Genomic DNA, 17,907 nt, shown 5'->3' with positions numbered 1-17,907 from the left:
GCTACTGTCTCTTATGGCTCCCCTATGAGACAGGAAAGAAGAGGGCAGGGCATAACCATTAAAAGAATGACACAGCTGTTGAGGATATTATAAAAACTGGTTAGAACCAACTAGGCCCAAGAGAGTGGAAAATTCCACTTCCCATAGACCTTGAGCCTCATTATACGCTCATTGTAATACATCAGCTAAATGACAAATCCACAGCCACCTGTTCTCCTTGCTTGGCCTTTGCAACAAACCTTTCTCTGCTCCAAACTCTGATTTCTTTTCTCTTTTCCATCCTATTTCTTTCTTCCTTTCTTTTTTTTTGAGCTCCATGAAAACTACTTAAAGTACTTGTAAATATACTTGGTTCACCAGAAATAACTAGTTCTCATTTGCATGATATCATTACCTACAAGTGAATAGAAACTAATGTATAGTCATTGTAAAAAACACAGATAATCCATAAGTAGAAAAAATCTCCCATAGTTTCACTCCCTGTTATTAATACATTGATATATTTCTACCTAGTACATTTTCTGAGCATAGGTATATATCTATCTTCTTCTTTCCTTCCATCCTTCCCTCCCACCCTTCCTTCTCTCTTTTTAATTTAATTTAATTTAATTTATTTATTTTTGGCTCTGTTGGGTCTCCCTTGCTGCGCTTGGGATTTCTCTAGTTGCGGTGAGCGGGGGCTACTCTTCGTTGCAGTGCGTGGGCTTTTCATTGCAGTGGCTTCCCTTGTTGTGGAGCACGGGCTCTAGGCGCACGGGCTTCAGTAGCTGTAGCACGCGGGCTCAGTAGTTGTGGCTCGTGGGCCCTAGAGCACAGGCTCAGTAGTTGTGGCACATGGGCTTAGTTGCTCCGCAGCATGTGGTATCTTCCCAGACCAGGGCTCGAACCTGTGTCCCCTGCATTGGCAGGTGGATTCTTAACCACTGTGCCACCAGGAAAGCCCCCCTTCCTCCTCCCTTGCTGATCTTTTTTTTTTAATTTTTATTTATTTATTTATTTATTTATGGCTGTGTTGGGTCTTCGTTTCTGCGCGAGGGCCCTCCCCAGCTGCGGCAAGCGGGGGCCACTCTTCATCGCGGTGCGCGGGCCCCTCACTATCGTGGCCTCTCTTGTTGTGGAGCATAGGCTCCAGACGCGCAGGCTCAGCAATTGTGGCTCACGGGCCCAGTTGCTCCACGGCATGTGGGATCCTCCCAGACCAGGGCTCGAACCCGTGTCCCCCGCACCGGCAGGCAGACTCTCAACCACTGCGCCACCAGGGAAGCCCCTGATCTCTTTTTAAAAAATTTTTTAGAAAATTATTTAATTATTTTTTATTGAAGTATAGTTTTTTGGTTTTTTTTAAAATTTGGTCGTGCAGTGTAGCTTGTGGGATCCCGACCGGGGATCGAACCTGGGCTGCAGCAGTGAGAGTGCTGAGTCCTAACCACTGGACCACCAGGGAATTCTCAGAAGTATAGTTGATTTACAATATTGTGTTAATATCTGCTGTACACCAAAGTGACTCAGTTATACACACATATACATTCTTTTATATATTCTTTTCCATGATGGTTTATCACAGGATATTGAATAGAGTTCCCTGTGCTATACAGTAGGACCTAGCTGTTTATCCATTCTATATGTAAGAGTTTTTGCATCTACTAACCTAAACTCTCAGTCCATCCCTCCCCCACCCCCTCCCCCTTGGCAACCACAAGTCCATTCTCTGTGTCTGTGAGTCTGTTTCTGTTTCATAGATAGGTTCATTTGTTCCATCCTATTTCTGCTTGTCCCATAGTCTACCAAAATTTTTTAACAAACCCTTATGTCCTGCATCATTTAGGTAATAACTATTTCCTCCCACCTCTCATAGAGAAAGTGTAATCCTTTAATTCACATTTGAAATCCCACCCTCTTTTTCCTCTGCAGCTTTAAGGCCCACATCCCTTCTCTCTTGTCTCAGCCCATCATTTTTGGATGTGTATCCCCACCATGCTCTCTGCATGTCCAGGGAGAGTCTGTGATTTGTTAAAATGTCTTAGATTGGATTGGCTGCCTTCGTTCTAAGATTGAGAGGACAAACATGGTTTATTCAAGAGTAAAACGTTCTTTGAAGCCAGGGACATGAAGAGCCTTTGCAACATTCTTTTCAGAGTGGCTGGGTGGTTATCCCAAGCCCACGGAAATGAAGAAGGAAAGGAAAAGAGTCTTCCACCAGCTGAGATGGTGTTGGGAGCTCTGCTCCTTATCACATCAGCACACTCTCGTCCAGCTGAACTTTTCTGAAGACAGATTTCACAACATTTGCCACCTTATAACTCAACACGTGTGTTATTTCCTGTCAGTTTAACTTCTCCAAACTTTTGTTTAACAATAACCAGAAATTCTCAGAAATAGGAGGATACTGCAATGCTGCTCTTCCTTATCACCACCCTGTCATCTCCCTGGAGTTCCTGAAACAATACAAATGATAGCTCTTAGCAAAGGCCAGAAGTCAGGATGGGGCAGGGGGCCCTCCCTGCATGGCCCCTCCATTTCTTTGTCAGCCCTCATGAGTCTATTATTTGACATTGTTAATGTATCCATCCCTCTTTGTGAGTGACATTTCCTAATTTTTTTTTTTTTCCAACAGAGCTTGTTCTGTACCCAGTGACAGCTAAAAAAAAAAATGAAGTTGCCTGGCTGACAACCGCTGGGTTAGCTGGGCCAAGGAAAGAAGAGGTGGTATCCTTGGAAGAAGGCAGCCCTTTCCCACCTCCTGGATCTCTAAGTGTAAACATATATCTTATTTTCTTTTTGAACTTGGAGGTCACTCTCTTGAGATAAGCAAAAAGAGATCCTCATTTGTTTGCCAAGCTCATGACTCTGCCTGAATTCTTGTAAATGACAACTTTGTTTATTAACAGAATAATGTATTTGAGAGTTAAAGTCTCATTTTATCCAACTTTCTGATTTTGTAGATTAGGAAAGAGACCCAGAGACATTAATAGATTTCCCCAATAACAATAACATTATTTTATATCACATAGCTCAAAAGTACTATTGCCTCCATTTTACCAAAGAGGAAAGGGATGATCAGAGAGATGAGGTGACTGGTCCAGGGCAGCACAGAGGGTTGGTAACAGAGGCTGGACTTGAAGCCGAGTCTCCTGATTCCCTCTGTGATGCTCTTTGATGGACACCATGCAGCCTCTGGGCACGGGAGGGGACTTTGGAAATAGCTAGGTCTGCTGTCCAGAGCCCTGCTTTATTTTCCTGTTTATACTTGGTGATCCAGAACACTACTAAAAAAGTATATGCATTAAAAAAAGTTAAATTGCATTTATTTGTTCTTTATTGGTAAAGCACATGGTATAAAATTCAAAGGGCACAAAAGGGCATACGGTGAGAAAAGGTCTCCCTCATGCTCCTGTCCCCCAGCCATCTAGTTTCCCTCCCCAATCTCATTTGTGTCCATCAGATATGTGCTACGCCTGGATAAGCAAATATATATGTGTGTAAATATTAATTATATATATAATTTTTACAAAAAATGGAATTATATTCTACCCTGCTCTCCACCTTGCATTTTAAAAAATTTGAAGGGGAAGGGCAACATGGGGGTAGGGGAGTAAGAGGTACAAACTATTAGGTATAAAATAAGTGACAAGGATATATTGTACAACATGGGGAATATAGCCAATATTTTATAATAACTATAAATGGAGTATAACCTTTAAAAATTGTGAATCACTATATTGTACACCTGTGACTTGTATAATATTGTACAGCAACTATATTTCCATTAAAAAAAAAGAATAAGCAGATTCTGGGATTAAAGATATTCAATATGGTGTTATCCAATAAACCCAATGCAAAGAATTGTAAAAAAAATTTTGTTTTAATTTATTAAAAAATCTGATAAATTTTGGATATTAATCCTTATCAGTGCACATAGAGCTGCCTCCTTCTTTTTAGTGGCTGCAAGTATTCTGTTGAATGGCTATGCTATAATTTACTTATCTAGTCCTCTCTTGATGGACATCAAGGTGGTTTCCATTCTTAGGCTATTGCTATGAAGAATACAGTATATATGTTTTTTAAAAAAAATTAATTAATTAATTAATTTATTTTTGGCTGTGTTGGGTCTTCGTTTCTGTGCAAGGGCTTTCTGTAGTTGCAGCAAGCGGGGGCCACTCTTCATCGGGGTGCGTGGGCCTCTCACTGTCGCGGCCTCTCTTGTTGCGGAGCACAGGCTCCAGATGTGCAGGCTCAGTAGTTGTGGCTCACAGGCCTAGTTGCTCCGCGGCATGTGGGATCTTCCCAGACCAGGGCTCGAACCCGTGTGCCCTGCACTGGCAGGCAGATTCTCAACCACTGCGCCACCAGGGAAGCCCCAGTATATATGTTTTTGTTTTTTGTTCAAGGGTACCTATAAGGGCTTGGCAATCTATAACCTGCGGGCCAAATTCAATGTGCCATTTGTTTTTTTAAATAAAGTTTTATTGCAACACAGCCATGCCCACTTGTTTACATAATGTCTGTTGGCTGCTTTCAAACTACAGCAGCAGAGCTGAGTAATTGCAGCAGTGATACCTGGCCTGGAGGCCTAAACTACTTACTACTTGTTCCTGTAAAGAAAAAGTTTGCTTGCCTCTATTAGATAAATTCCTGTTGGTGACATTGCTGGGTCAAGGGTTTTGCATTCACACTTGATAGCTCATAGCCCAGTTCTCTTTGTAAAGGTTGTACTGGTTTATTCTCCCACTGGCAGCACGTTTTCCCATGTTCACACCAAGGTATCGATAGGTCATTGAACTTTTTCATCTTTGTCAATCTGGTAGGTAGAAAACAATATTCCCTTGATTTGTTTTGCATTTCTCTGATTTTGAGTGAAACCAAGCATCTTTTCACGGTTGGAGGTGAGGGGAGCCTCTGAGGGAAAGAAAAACAAACGTGAATTAAATTATCAGTCTTAATTCTTAGATGTGAGCAACAGAACTTACCCCATTGAACGAACCCAGCAGAGACCCTACTGCCACTGCCCACCTGGGGATCTTCAGGGCTCTCTTCCATTCTGATCAGAACTAGCATTTTGAGCAGCGCCTGCTTCCTTGCGTTGCTCTATTCTGGGTTTACCATCCTGCACACTATGAGCAGCTGCTGGGCGGGAAGAGTGAGTTCTGGTTTCTGTCCTGGGGAAGGGGAATTTACCTTGGGGGAAATTCCTACGCCTGGGAAGGCTGTTTGAAAGGTGAGGGTCAGCCTCAAATAAACGCCCCCAAGTGCTACCCTGGGAAGGGGGAGGGGAACCACCTTTCAATGGGAGGGCAGAGAGGAACCGCTTCTCTTCCCCCTGGGGGATTAGGCTGTGCTGTCTTTGGGAACAGGTTCCTTGGTGGGGTGGTGTGTGAGAGCACGGGGATCCAGCAGTTTCTTACCAGATTCCAGAGAAGCATCTACTCCTCTTGCTGGTGGGGAGGTAAGCACTGAGGTCCAAAGATTCGCGGGTCCAAGTGACGCATTTGCGGGGCCTGTTTTTTCTCCTGTTTAGAACGGAGAGTGTTCCTTGATCTGGTGCTAGAGGCTGGTGCTGTGGGGGTGGGGGTGGGGTTGAGAGATGCAAGGGTTAGGAGCTAACGGAGTCTCTACAGTTTGTCAAATTGAAATATAAATTGCTTTGAGAATAAAGCTTTCTTCCAAAAAGATAGCAAGGTTCTAAAGTTTTGTGGCTAATGAAGTCGAAGAAAGACTCCTCAGCAACTAATTAGATACGGCTCTTCCTCAACTTACAATGGGGTTATGTTGAAAATATCGTTTGTTGAAAATGCATTTTCAACAGCACAGCTTAGCCTAGCCTACCTCAAAGGTGCTCAGAACACTTAACATTAGCCTGTAGTCGGGCAAAATCTTCTAATCTGTCTTATAATAAAGTGTTAAATATCTCATGTAATTTATTGAATACTGCACTGAAAGTGAAGAACAGAATGGGCTTATGGGTACAGCATGGTTGTAAGTGTACTGATCGTGATCAGGGGCTGACTGGGCACTGAGCTTGCTGCCGCTGCCCAGCATCACTAGAGAGCATCGGGCCGTATATCTCTAGCCCCGGAAAAGATCAAAATTCAAAACTTCCAATACAGTTTCTACTGAATGGTGTATCTCTTGCTCACCATGGTAAAGTTGAAAAATCCTAAGTCGTGGACCGTTTGTGCTTAAAAATGTGGTAAGTCAGTAACTACATTTAAACATGTAAAAATTAGATTTTTAAGTTCTCAGAGAGGAACTATTGGAAATGACTGTGCTAGAAGTATGCTAAATTAATTATGGTAAATCCATTGAATGGATTAGTATGTGGCTGTTAAAAGAATCCATGTATACAGATCCATGTATACAGGTATGGAATGTCTTTCAAAAAAATCGATATGGAAAAAAAAATCCATATGAGACTTCCCTGGTGGTCCAGTGGTTAACACTCCATGCTCCCAATGCAGGGGGACCGGGTTTGATCCCTGGTCAGGGAACTAGATCCCACACACTGCAACGAAGATCCTGAGTGCGCAGCCAAATAAACAAACAAACAAATAAATATATATATATATTTTTTAAAAAAGCAAAAAATCGATAAATATAAAAGTCAAGGTAAGGGATGGTGAATGAGTGCTTTGAGTCAGGATTTCTGAAAGCAGAGACAGACAGGGATTCCTGGGCTTTTAGGGGGGATTGCTCCCAGGGGCACGAGGGGTGGGGTAGTGCAGGGGAAAAAGCTAAGGGGATGGTCTTTTTTTTAAAAAAAATAAACAAACAAACAAATAAATAAATTTATTTTTGGCTGCATTGGGTCTTTGTTGCTGTGCACGGGTTTTCTCTAGTTGCAGCGAGCAGGGGCTACTCTTCGTTGCGGTGCGCAGGCTTCTCTGCTGAACTGAATGAATAAGCATTTTCAGAACTCTAATGAAAAACTGATGAACTCATAAAAGTGCTAACAAAAGATCAAGCTAAAAAATAATTAATTACATGGGACTGAGTGAACTGATGAGGATGAGTATAATTTTTGTGACTTTCTGTCTGAATTAAAAAAAAAATCCCACAAGGACTCAGAGGCAAAGAACATACAAATCAATTTTCACTGCAAAGTAAAGGAGCTGTTACAGTGGAGGATTACTGGACTGAATGTCAATATTATGACATAGTATGAGTGTGTTTCATGTTTGGTAATTGCAATCATTGTTGCTTTTGTTGTGGTCATCCATGTACAATGCTTGGTGTCAGTCTATTTATCTCTTGTAAAAATAAAATACAGTGTGTGTGTGTGTAAAAAAAATAAACAAACAAACAAATAAATAAATTTATTTTTGGCTGCATTGGGTCTTTGTTGCTGTGCACGGGTTTTCTCTAGTTGCGGCGAGCAGGGGCTACTCTTCGTTGCAGTGCGCAGGCTTCTCATTGTGGTGGCTTCTCTTGTTGCGGAGCATGGGCTCTAGGCAAGCGGGCTTCAGTAGTTGTGGCACATAGGCTCAGTAGTTGTGGCTCGTGGGCTCTAGAGCACAGGCTCAGTAGTTGTGGCGCACGGGCTTAGTTGCTCCGCGGCATGTGGGATCTTCCCGGACCAGGGCTCGAACCCATGTTCCCTGCATTGGCAGGTGGATTCTTAACCACTGCACCACCAGGGAAGCCCTAAGGGGATGGTCTTAATGGATATCATCTTTAGCCTGATCCCACGTGGAGCTCTGGAGCTTGGATTGCACTAGGAGTCAGCCAACCATTGGTACCCCGGTGTTGGCTGGGCATGCCACAGTGTGGGTGTGGGGAGGACGATTCCCTGTAGAAGGGGGCAGCTGTGAACCATTAACCGCCAACACTCACAGCAGCCGGAAAATGGATGCACTGGCTGTACAGGGGATCTGGGCAGAGCTCCAGCAGCACCCACTGCAGAAGGCCCAATGCCATTTGTGGGAAAGGATAGATACGGACATGTACATGATTGCACATGCACAAGAACCGTAAGAGCAGAGGCTCTTATCCTACAGCCCAGGGATCCCTAAGGCCTTCCTGGGTAGAATCATATTTCAATGTAATTGGTTTCCTTTGTAATCCTCTGTACTTCATTTTACCTACTTTCAAACATTATTCTGAGAAGGGCATCCATAGTCTTCAGCAGAGAGCTAAGGGGTCCATGGTACACACACAAATAAAGAGATTCAGGAAGGGGGCAACAGTATTTGCCTTCTTGAGGTGACAGAGAGGCAGATACTAGGGAGCTGGGGTCAGGAATGGAAGAGAGATTTCCCATTCCTTGTATCCCTTTTTGTATTGATACTATTGGAATTTTTGCTGTGTGTGTGTATTATATTTTAATAAGACAAGAGGAAACAGAAAATGTATTTTAAAAAGTTACCTACCACTCCAAAGAATTGGGGAAGAAAAGAGGAAGAGCAGATATGGGGGAAAGTATCCTTCAAATGAACCCAATTTATTCTGGGTTCTCTTTTTACTCTCATTTCCTGGGTTGTTTTTTCTGTTTTATACCATTTCTCTGATTGCTTGCTTTCCTCTTCAAAAAGTCCTTCCTTTATCTCTAATGCCTGCATTTGATCTTGAGCTGTTTTTGTGCACTTGATGGAAACTTGCATAGTTATCCTTTACTAATTTTTGCCCAACTCCTAATCAAATGACAACTAAAATGTAAAATCATTTCTTAGCATCTACGCATATATTTACAAAAGAGACTAGTCTGCACAATATTTTCATGGGTCAAAAGCATGCTTTTAGATGAAAATATTTCTGTAAGGAGAAAAAATTGGGGGATTGTTTCAAACTCAAGATTCTTTGAGGTTTTCAATCAGGACAGATTTAAGGCCATTAGATGTCTCCTTTTCACAATACATTTCCCAAATCTCAAGATTTACTAAATTCTGCCTCTCAGGATTTTAAAATGAATGTGCACTCTCCACCACTTTTGTTGCCGAGGGAGCTCACATCTGCCCTGGAAAACCTTCCCGTGGAGCATGTTGGCAGAGATAAATGACTGAGAGTATAAGGGATTCTGTAATAATAGTGCAATTTGGCTAAAGGGTGACATCATCTTTTTACTGTCATATCTGCCATTCTAAGTAGCAGTAAGATCAGCCTAGCTAGAGAATGAATTACAAGGAGAGAACACTGGCAAAGTGGGATAAAACATAAAAAGTGGAAAATAAAATTAAAAAGAAGGTAGCTTTGAATATATTCAGTCCATAGATATTTTCTTCTTATGTAAGGTTTTGATTTAATTACCACATCATAATTTGCCATCATTTTGGATTATGTGGAAAGATGCAAAGCTTCTTTCCTAATGGCTGGTTTGCTGTGTATACATGGGTACCACCAGAGTATAAAGAGGGACACTGGAATTGATTTTAGTCTTTAAAGGGCACATTTAAATCCTGGTAGATAAAATGCCTTTATCAGTTCAATCCGCTCACTGTGAGTCCACATGCCTCACTGGTAACACTTGAAGGAGGGTTTGCTGGGTTTTATTTGGATACCGAGAGAAGAATGTCACCATCCTTCATGCTGGTGAACCCCAGACACAGATTTCTTCTGGGGAGAAGCAGTATGTGATTGTGTATTGGTTCTTTGGGGGACAGGGTCAGTATTAACTCATTGCTTTTTTTTTCCTGTTTAATAAACAGCTTTATTGAGCTAGAATTCACATACCAAAATATTGTTTCTATTCGCTAATTTTTAAAATCTCCCTGTCATCTAATATCTTCTCGTCTTCTAATATCTCTCTGTCTTCTTATGTTCACAGGCATCAGATGAATTTCTGCAAAGGCATTTATGATGGCTTTGAGGAATAAATATTGCAGATGGATCAAATCAAAGAATCAAATTTCAAAGCTGGATTAAGAGTCATGGAAAAAAAGGAGAAGCAGAAATGAGGGAAAAAGAGAAGTACCAAAGTAAAATGAGCAGTTGATTATTGAAAAGAAAATCTTCTGCTGTTTGAATAAAGACCAAAGGGCTTTCATTGTCAGTTTCCCACATGGCTGTGTCTTTTTTGAGCAGCACGTCCCAAGATCAAGAAACCAGAAAGAACTTAGACTTTAACTAATTAGCAGTAATGAAAATTTACTAAACATCAGCAACAAATTTACTAGGCAATTTCATTTCCAAAGCGTGTTGGCATATATCACAGGTAAAATGTTTTCAGAAACATCATTTTTGACATAGGATCTTATTTGCAGAAGCTATTTTCATGGCCTAGGGAACAAACGGTTCATTGAAACAGAACTTTGCTGATCTGGTTTCAAAGAATTCTATGATATGAAAAATTCTGTGGAACAGATGGGATCAGAAGTCCCTGAACAGAGAACAGGCATATTTGGTAATGGAAATGTTCTTTTGGTATAGCATTATGTTTTATGTTCAAAAGTATTAGTATGCGAGGAACTCAGGCAGGAGCAGAAAAGAACAATTAGGAATAATACTTTATAGGTGAATAGGCTTTATGCTTCCCAAAATACTCAGACCCCACCAAAGCCCAGTAGCAGGTACTATCCTCCTTTTACTGGTGAAAAACATGCTTCTAAGAAAGATGTATTAGGGACTTCCCTGGTGGCGCAGTGGTTAAGAATCTGCCTGCCAACGCAGGGGACATGGGTTTGAGCCCTGGTCCAGGAAGATCCCACATGCCACGGAGCAACTAAGCCCGTGAGCCACAACTACTGAGCCTGAATGCCACAACTACTGAAGACCATGCTCCTAGAGCCCGTGCTCTGCAACAAGAGAAGCCACTGCAATGAGAAGCCCACACACCGCAACGAAGAGTAGCCCCCGCTCACCACAACTAGAGAAAGCCCGTGTGTAGCAATGAAGACCCAATGTAGCCAAAAATAAATAAATAAAGTTAAAAAAAAGAAGGATGTGTTATAAGTGACAGAAAATCCAACTTAAACTGGCTTAAACAGTAAAAGGTATGTCTTTTTGTGTGTGTGTGTGTGTGTGTGTGTGTGTGTGTGTGAGTGTGTTTTGGCTCACAGAATTGAAAAGTCCAGTAAAGCAACTATACTCCAATAAAAATTAATAAAAAAAAAGAAAGAGAAGTCCAGAACAGGAACTAGATTTTAGTGTGTCATGAAAGAGATGTTCAGTTGATACCATCCAATTTACCAACATTGGTATACCAACATACCAATGTTCAGTTGATGACATCCAATGTCAAGGGTCCAATTTCTCTCGACAGTTCCCAGTTCTTTTTCTCTAATATGCTGTTTTCTTCTCAGATGTGGTTTCCCTGTGAGGTGGCAAGATGGCTGTTAACAGCTCTAAGCTTATACTCTCAGCTCTCTAAATCCAGTTGGCCAAAAGAGAGTTTCTCTTTCTCACAGTCCCAGTAAAAGTCTAGACATTGTGTCTCACTGGCTCTGATTGCATCACATGTCCATTCCTTAGCCAGTCACTGTGGCCATGTAATAGGGAAGAACAGATCTGACTCCACATTGGTTCGGTTTCTTTTACTTTAACCTTTGTATTCTATTGCTTTTGCTACTAGTTAAGAATGTTGCCTATAGCCTAAAATATACAGGATAACCCATTCTCAAGGCTCTGACCTTTAAAGGTATAACTCTCTTCCATTCATACACAGATAAAAAGTTGCAGAACAGAGAATAATATTTGTCTTGTTGTCACTAATCATTAGAGAAATGCAAATCAAAACTACAATGAGGTATCACCTCACACTGGTAAGAATGGCCATCATGAAAAAGTCTGCAAACAATAAATGCTGGAGAGGGTGTGGAGAAAAGGGAACCCTCTTGCACTGTTGGTGGGAATGTAAATTGATACAGCCACTATGGAGAACAGTATGGAGGTTCCTTAAAAAACTAAAAATAGAACTACCGTATGACCCAGCAATCCCACTACTGGGCATATATCCTGAGAAAACCATAGTTCAAAAAGAGTCAGGTACCACAGTGTTCATTGCAGCACTATTTACAGTTGCCAGGACATGGAAGCAACCTAAGTGTCCATTGACAGACGAATGGATAAAGAAGATGTGGCACATATATACAATGGAATATTACTCAGCCATAAAAATAAACGAAATTGAGTTATTGGTAGTGAGGTGGATGGACCTAGAGTCTGTCATACAGAGTGAAGTAAGTCAGAAAGAGAAAAACAAATACCATATGCTAACACATATGTATGGAATCTAAAAAAAAAAAATGGTTCTGATGAACCTAGAGGCAGGACAGGAATAAAGATGGACTTGAGAATGGACTTGAGGACACGGGGAGGGGGAAGGGTAAGCTGGGACGAAGTGAGAGAGCAGCATTGACATATATACACTACCAAATGTAAAACAGATAGCTAGTGGGAAGCAGCCACATAGCACAGGGAGATCAGCTTGGTGTTTTGTGACCACCTAGAGTGGTGGGATAGGGAGGGTGGGAGGGAGACACAAGAGGGAGGAGATATGGGGATATATGTATACGTATAACTGATTCACTTTGTTATACAGCAGAAACTAACACACCATTGTAAAGCAACTATATAGTATAAAAGAAGCCTGAATTCTAACTCAGGTGTGATGGTTCTTTGGAACGCTACTCCACTGTGTTCTCGGTCTGCTGGCTTTCCAAACAAAGTGGCTATTCCTTGTCCCAACAACTCGTCTCTTGATTTATTGGCCTGTTGTGTGGCGAGCAGTATGGGCTTGGACTCAGTGACAGCCAGAAGGATATGGTCCTCGGATTAGCCAGCCTCGAGACAATAACTCATGGACTTAATTCATGGGGAGGGGGCAGAGATGGCTCTCCACAGGTGAAGGGGGGCATTCCCTTTCCTCTCCTCATTTTATTGAGATATAATTTATATGTAACAATTACCAAGTTTTGTGTCTCCTGTGCAGTCTGTTAAACAGCTTCAAAGAGACATCATTCACATCATTTTCTCTGAGAATGGTGCCCCTTAGAGTTGTGCAACTTAGAGAGCAGGCTGATTTAATGTTAATCTGATATTGACATGATTTTTTTTTGTTTTGCAACCAGAGTCTAGACTTTTTGAGGGTAAGGGTTATATTTTGATACATTTTGTGTCCTTATACACAGTGTTTAACGTGCTGATTTTCCCTTAATCAAAACTCAGGAAATACTTAATTGAGTTATTGAAATAGCTTTCCTGGTGAGATTATTAAATTAACTTGTACACTGTTATGGGAGCAGCTGGAAACTGTTTCCTTATCCATCACAACGAGGGACTGGAGAGGAGGATGGAGAATCCATTTTTAAAAAATAAATCTATTTATTTATTTTATTCTTGGAGGCATTGGGTCTTCGTTGCTGCGCGCGGGCTTTGTCTAGTTGTGATGAGCGGGGGCTACCCTTCGTTGCGGTGCGCGGGCTTCTCTTTGTGGTGGCTTCTCTTGTTGCGGAGCACGGGCTCTAGGCGTGTGGGTCTCAGTAGCTGTGGCTCGCGGGCTCCAGAGCGCAGGCTTAGCAGTTGTGGCGCACGGGCTTAGCTGCTCCGCGACATGTGCGATCCTCCCGGCCCAGGGCTCGAACCTGTGTCCCCTGCATTGGCAGGCGGATTCTTAACCACTGTGCCACCAGGGAAGCCCTGGAGAATCCATTTTTATAAAGCTCTCCAGGTGGTTCTCTTCAGAGCATTTAAAAATTTTTGTCTCAGTATTTCAGCATGTGAATATCAGGAAGCAGGTTGACTGACATAAAACTCTTCAATGTACCACAAATAGCCAGGAAGTGATATTAAAGTCAAGGCCCATTAGAAATCTCTGTAGAATACAATACAACTATACAAACTCAAAAAGAACAAAATCAATAAGAATTAAAATGGAAGAGAAAGACTTTGGTTAAATCATTATGTTTAGGTTAGGTAACCGAGATTCGCTGCATGAAAAATGGCTCCAGAACTGAGCGGCTTAAAATGACAATCATTTATTATCTCTACTTGTATGGGTTGCCTGGGCTAAGCTGGGTGTTTTCTCAGCTCCACATGATGTAACAGCAGTCATTCATGCAGCTGCATTCACCTGAGAGCTTGGCTGGGGCTGGAACATCTGAGATGGCCTCTTGTGGTTGAAAGCCTCTCTCCTTGTGCTGTCTCATCATTCAGTAGTCTAGCCCTAACTTCATTACAGCATGATGCCTGGCTTCTCAGAGAAGGAAGCAGAAGCTGCCAGTTCTCTTAACTGGGCTTAGATGTCCCAGAATGTTACTTCTGCTACATTTATTGGACAAGTGACAGGGCCAGCCCAGATTCTAGGGAGAGGAGGAGGGGAAACGGACTCCACCCCTCAATGTAAGGAGTGGGTACAGGGAGGGGAGACATTGTTGGTGGCTGTATTTGGGTACCGTCTACCATACATACTCATAGTCACGTCTGGCATACACAGTAAGGGGTGGATATACCTTTGGGACATCTAAACTTAAGTCTAAAAACAACTACAGGGAATTCCCTGGTGGTCCAGTGGTTAGGGCTCAGAGCTTTCCCTACCATGGGCCTGGGTTCGATCCCTGGTTGGGGAACTAAGATCCCGCAAGCCGCACAGCATGGCCAAAAATAAATAAATAAATAAATAAATAAATAAATAAAAATAGGGGCTTCCCTGGTGGCGCAGTGGTTGAGAGTCTGTCTGCCAATGCAGGGGACACGGGTTTGAGCCCTGGTCTGGGAAGATCCCACATGCCGCGGAGCAACTAAGCCCGTGAGCCACAATTACTGAGCCTGTGCGTCTGGAGCTTGTGCTCCGCAACGAGAGGCCGCGAATAGTGAGAGGTCCGCGCACCGCGATGAAGAGTGGCCCCTGCTTGCCGCAACTAGAGAAAGCCCTTGCACAGAAACGAAGACCCAACACAGCCAAAAATAAATAAATAAATAAATAAACAAATAAATAAATGGATCATCACGTTTAAAAAAAAAATAAAATGAATAAATTAAAAAAAAAATAAAAACAACTACAGGATCCATACAAGAGAATATTATTCAGCAATAAAGAGGAATGGAATACTGATACATGCTACAACATGGATAAAAACCTCAAAAACATCATGTTAAATGAAAGAAGCCAGACACAAAGACCACATATTGTATGATTATATACGTATGGATGATTCCATTTATATGAAATGTCCAGAAAAGGCAACTCTAAGGAGACAAAAAGTAGATCAGTGGTTGACTGGGGCTGGAGGTGAGAATGGGGATTAATTATCAATGGGCATGAGAAGTCTTACTGGGGTGATAAAAATGCTCTAAAACTAGATTATGATGAGGGTTACACAATTCAGTAACTTTACTAAAAATCATTGAATTGTACACTTAGGGGGAGTGAATCTCATGATATATAAATTATATTTCAATAAAATTGTTGAGGAAATCCAGGATGGTGGCCTTTAATTCAAGAGACATATTCCTGAAGGCTTTGCACAATTCAAATCTTCACAATTCAAGGCTAATTTTCCCACAGGAATAAGTATACAGTGGAGGGAATGTATTTTCAAAGTGTGAACCCTCACACATATTGAGGCCTAGTTTTGCTCTGAACTGCTTTTTGTTTTCTTGGTCTTCTCTCTTTTACACAATTCTCTCTTCTAAATTCACAATAGGGCATATTGAGGTTGGTATCTCGACTGCCTCCATAGCTTTTAAAAAAATTTTATTTATTTATTTTCGGCTGCATTGGGTCTTCGTTGTGGTGCGTGGGCTTCTCATTGCGGTGGCTTCTCTTGTTGTGGAGCACGGGCTCTAGGCACGCGGGCTTCAGTAGTTGTGGCTCGTGGGCTCTAGAGCGCAGGCTCAGTAGTTGTGGCGCACAGGCTGAGTTGCTCTGCGGCACGTGGGACCTTCCTGGACCAGGGCTCGAACCCGTGTCCCCTGCATTGGCAGGTGGATTCTTAACCACTGGGCCACCAGGGAAGCCCCCTCCATAGCTTTTTATCACATCTAACTTCTAGTCCCAAGCTACTGATTTTCCAGTGTGGTTTTCAGTAGTAGAGCAATCACTTAAATGAACCCCTGGATGACACTGTTATTCCAAAGATTTTAATCTTAACAACTGTCAAATTTAAAATGAGATCACAATGGCTACTGAAAACACTGGTGGAAGTTTAGATGTACATGCATAATAGTGCCAGGTGGTCAAAGAGGGCAGGTATTTCTGACAAGCAGTTAAAGTGACACCTTCCTATGGCATTAATAAAAGCACAGTGTGCAAGTCACCCAGCCTGCCCATCTTGAAATTTTGCACGTTTTGACAAATTTTTACATTTAAGGAGATTCATATTGTTTTTAATTTTGCTCACAAAGGAAGACTTTATTATTGTTTGTGTATCTGCACTATTTGAAATAATTCAAATCCACATGAGATGCAAATACACCGTTACAGAGCTGGTGACAGTGAGATCTTGCCAGCCTGGCCTTCCCCTTCCCCCCATTATTGGGATGGGAAAACCTCAACATTCAGCATGTGCATTCCAGGTGGCTCAAGAGCCCTTAGTATTTGCTTCTATTCAATTTGTAAGGAGTTTGTGTTCTATGAATGTGCCTTAAGTTTCAGGATAGACTCAATAATCCTAAATACCAAGTGAAATTCTGTCTGATCCATTCAGCCTCTGGAACTTGTTGGAAACTTCAAAATTGGCCTGGGTTTCCTACAAGGATTTATGAATCTGGGCTGAATTTGAGGTTCATAAAAACACCCAGCCAGAGTTGCTTTTGTCTGGGATTTCAAAAGAAGTGTTTTGCTCATTTCTTTATATACACATCAAGCAAACTGTCACTGTCTGCTGGATTTATGTCTTGCTCTTTTAAAATGAGTGAACTACCTATTTTAGGTCTTCATTTCTTCATTGATGTTATGGGTTGAATTGTGTCCCTCTCCCCCACTCCATAATTATATGTTGAAATTCTGACCCCCAGAACTTCAGAATGTGACCTTATTTGGAGATAGGGTTTTACAGGGATAATCAAGTTAAAATGAGGTCATTAGAGTGGGTCCTAATTCAATATGACTTGTGGCCTTATAAAAAGGGGAAATTTGGACACAGAGATATGCACACAAGGAGAACACCATGTGAACATCAAGGCAGAGGTCAGGGCAATATGTGTACAAGACAAGGAACGCCAAAGATTGCCTGCAAATTACCAGAAGCCAGGGAGAGGGCTAAGACAGGTTCTTCCTCATAGCTGGCAGGAGGAACCAACCCTGCTGACCCCCTTAATCTCTGTATGGTCAGGCCACTCAAGATGGCTGTTCTCTTGCTCTCTGTACATCCCCTGCCTGACCAGTGCCTGCTTCACCTATATCTTAAGCTCAGGACTGACTTTCCTATGTACTTGCCCCAGGCCCCAGCTGGTGATTGTTCTCATCAAAGGGGCCGTGAGGCGGAGCCCCTCTGCTGGTTTCCCTGGTAACTAATGAGCTCCACCTGACATCAATTCCCCTATAACTGGAAATCCCCCACCCCCAAGCAAAGCCTGCCGCCATGTCCGGCCTGCTGTCTGCTGCACACGGTGAGGTGTTGCTCCAGGACCTCGCTTCAGCCATGTAAGATTCCCTCTGTCAATTAAACCACTGATGTCTCTGTTGCTGACTCCGGGCTCTTTCTTCGGTCTTGAAGCTGGGCAAGCACAGGCCTCGTAGGATTGCGGGGTGCAGCCCAACAATGGGCGGAGCAACCTGGAGACCGAGGGAACTCCCGTGAGCGCCGAGATGTCGGGAAATACAGGGCGGAAAATAGAAAGGTGCAGGGGCCGTCCACTAGCCCTGGGCCCCGAAAGTTGCGCGGGAAATCCCTCGCTGGCTGTGTACTAGAATGCGGGGCTCTGTGGTGGCCGTCCTTGCTGAATGGGGGCTGCCAAGAGATCTGGAGACCAGTGGCCTCTAATGGCTCCTGTATCAAAGTGAGGCTTTTGTAATTGGTTCAGCTAGCTCTCTCGAAGGAA

At 42.5% G+C, this 17,907-nt stretch overlaps 1 long non-coding RNA gene across 2 annotated transcripts in view; it reads left to right on the top strand.

The window, feature by feature from the left end:
• Positions 1 to 9,979, top strand: part of LOC103006566 (uncharacterized) — a 33,344-nt gene extending 23,365 nt beyond the window's left edge. For both annotated transcript variants that reach the window (XR_009007156.1, XR_009007157.1), the window contains 2 exons: positions 2,615 to 2,754; positions 9,755 to 9,979. This is a non-coding gene — a long non-coding RNA (uncharacterized LOC103006566). The remainder of the gene's footprint in view (positions 1 to 2,614; positions 2,755 to 9,754) is intronic.
• Positions 9,980 to 17,907: the final 7,928 nt, after the last annotated feature.

Source organism: Balaenoptera acutorostrata, chromosome 2, assembly GCF_949987535.1.
Source record: "Balaenoptera acutorostrata chromosome 2, mBalAcu1.1, whole genome shotgun sequence".
In the NCBI taxonomy this organism is placed as follows: Eukaryota; Metazoa; Chordata; class Mammalia; order Artiodactyla; family Balaenopteridae; genus Balaenoptera; species Balaenoptera acutorostrata.
The sequence above is the reverse complement of the archived record's forward strand: the minus strand, read 5'-3'. Positions and strand labels throughout refer to the sequence as shown.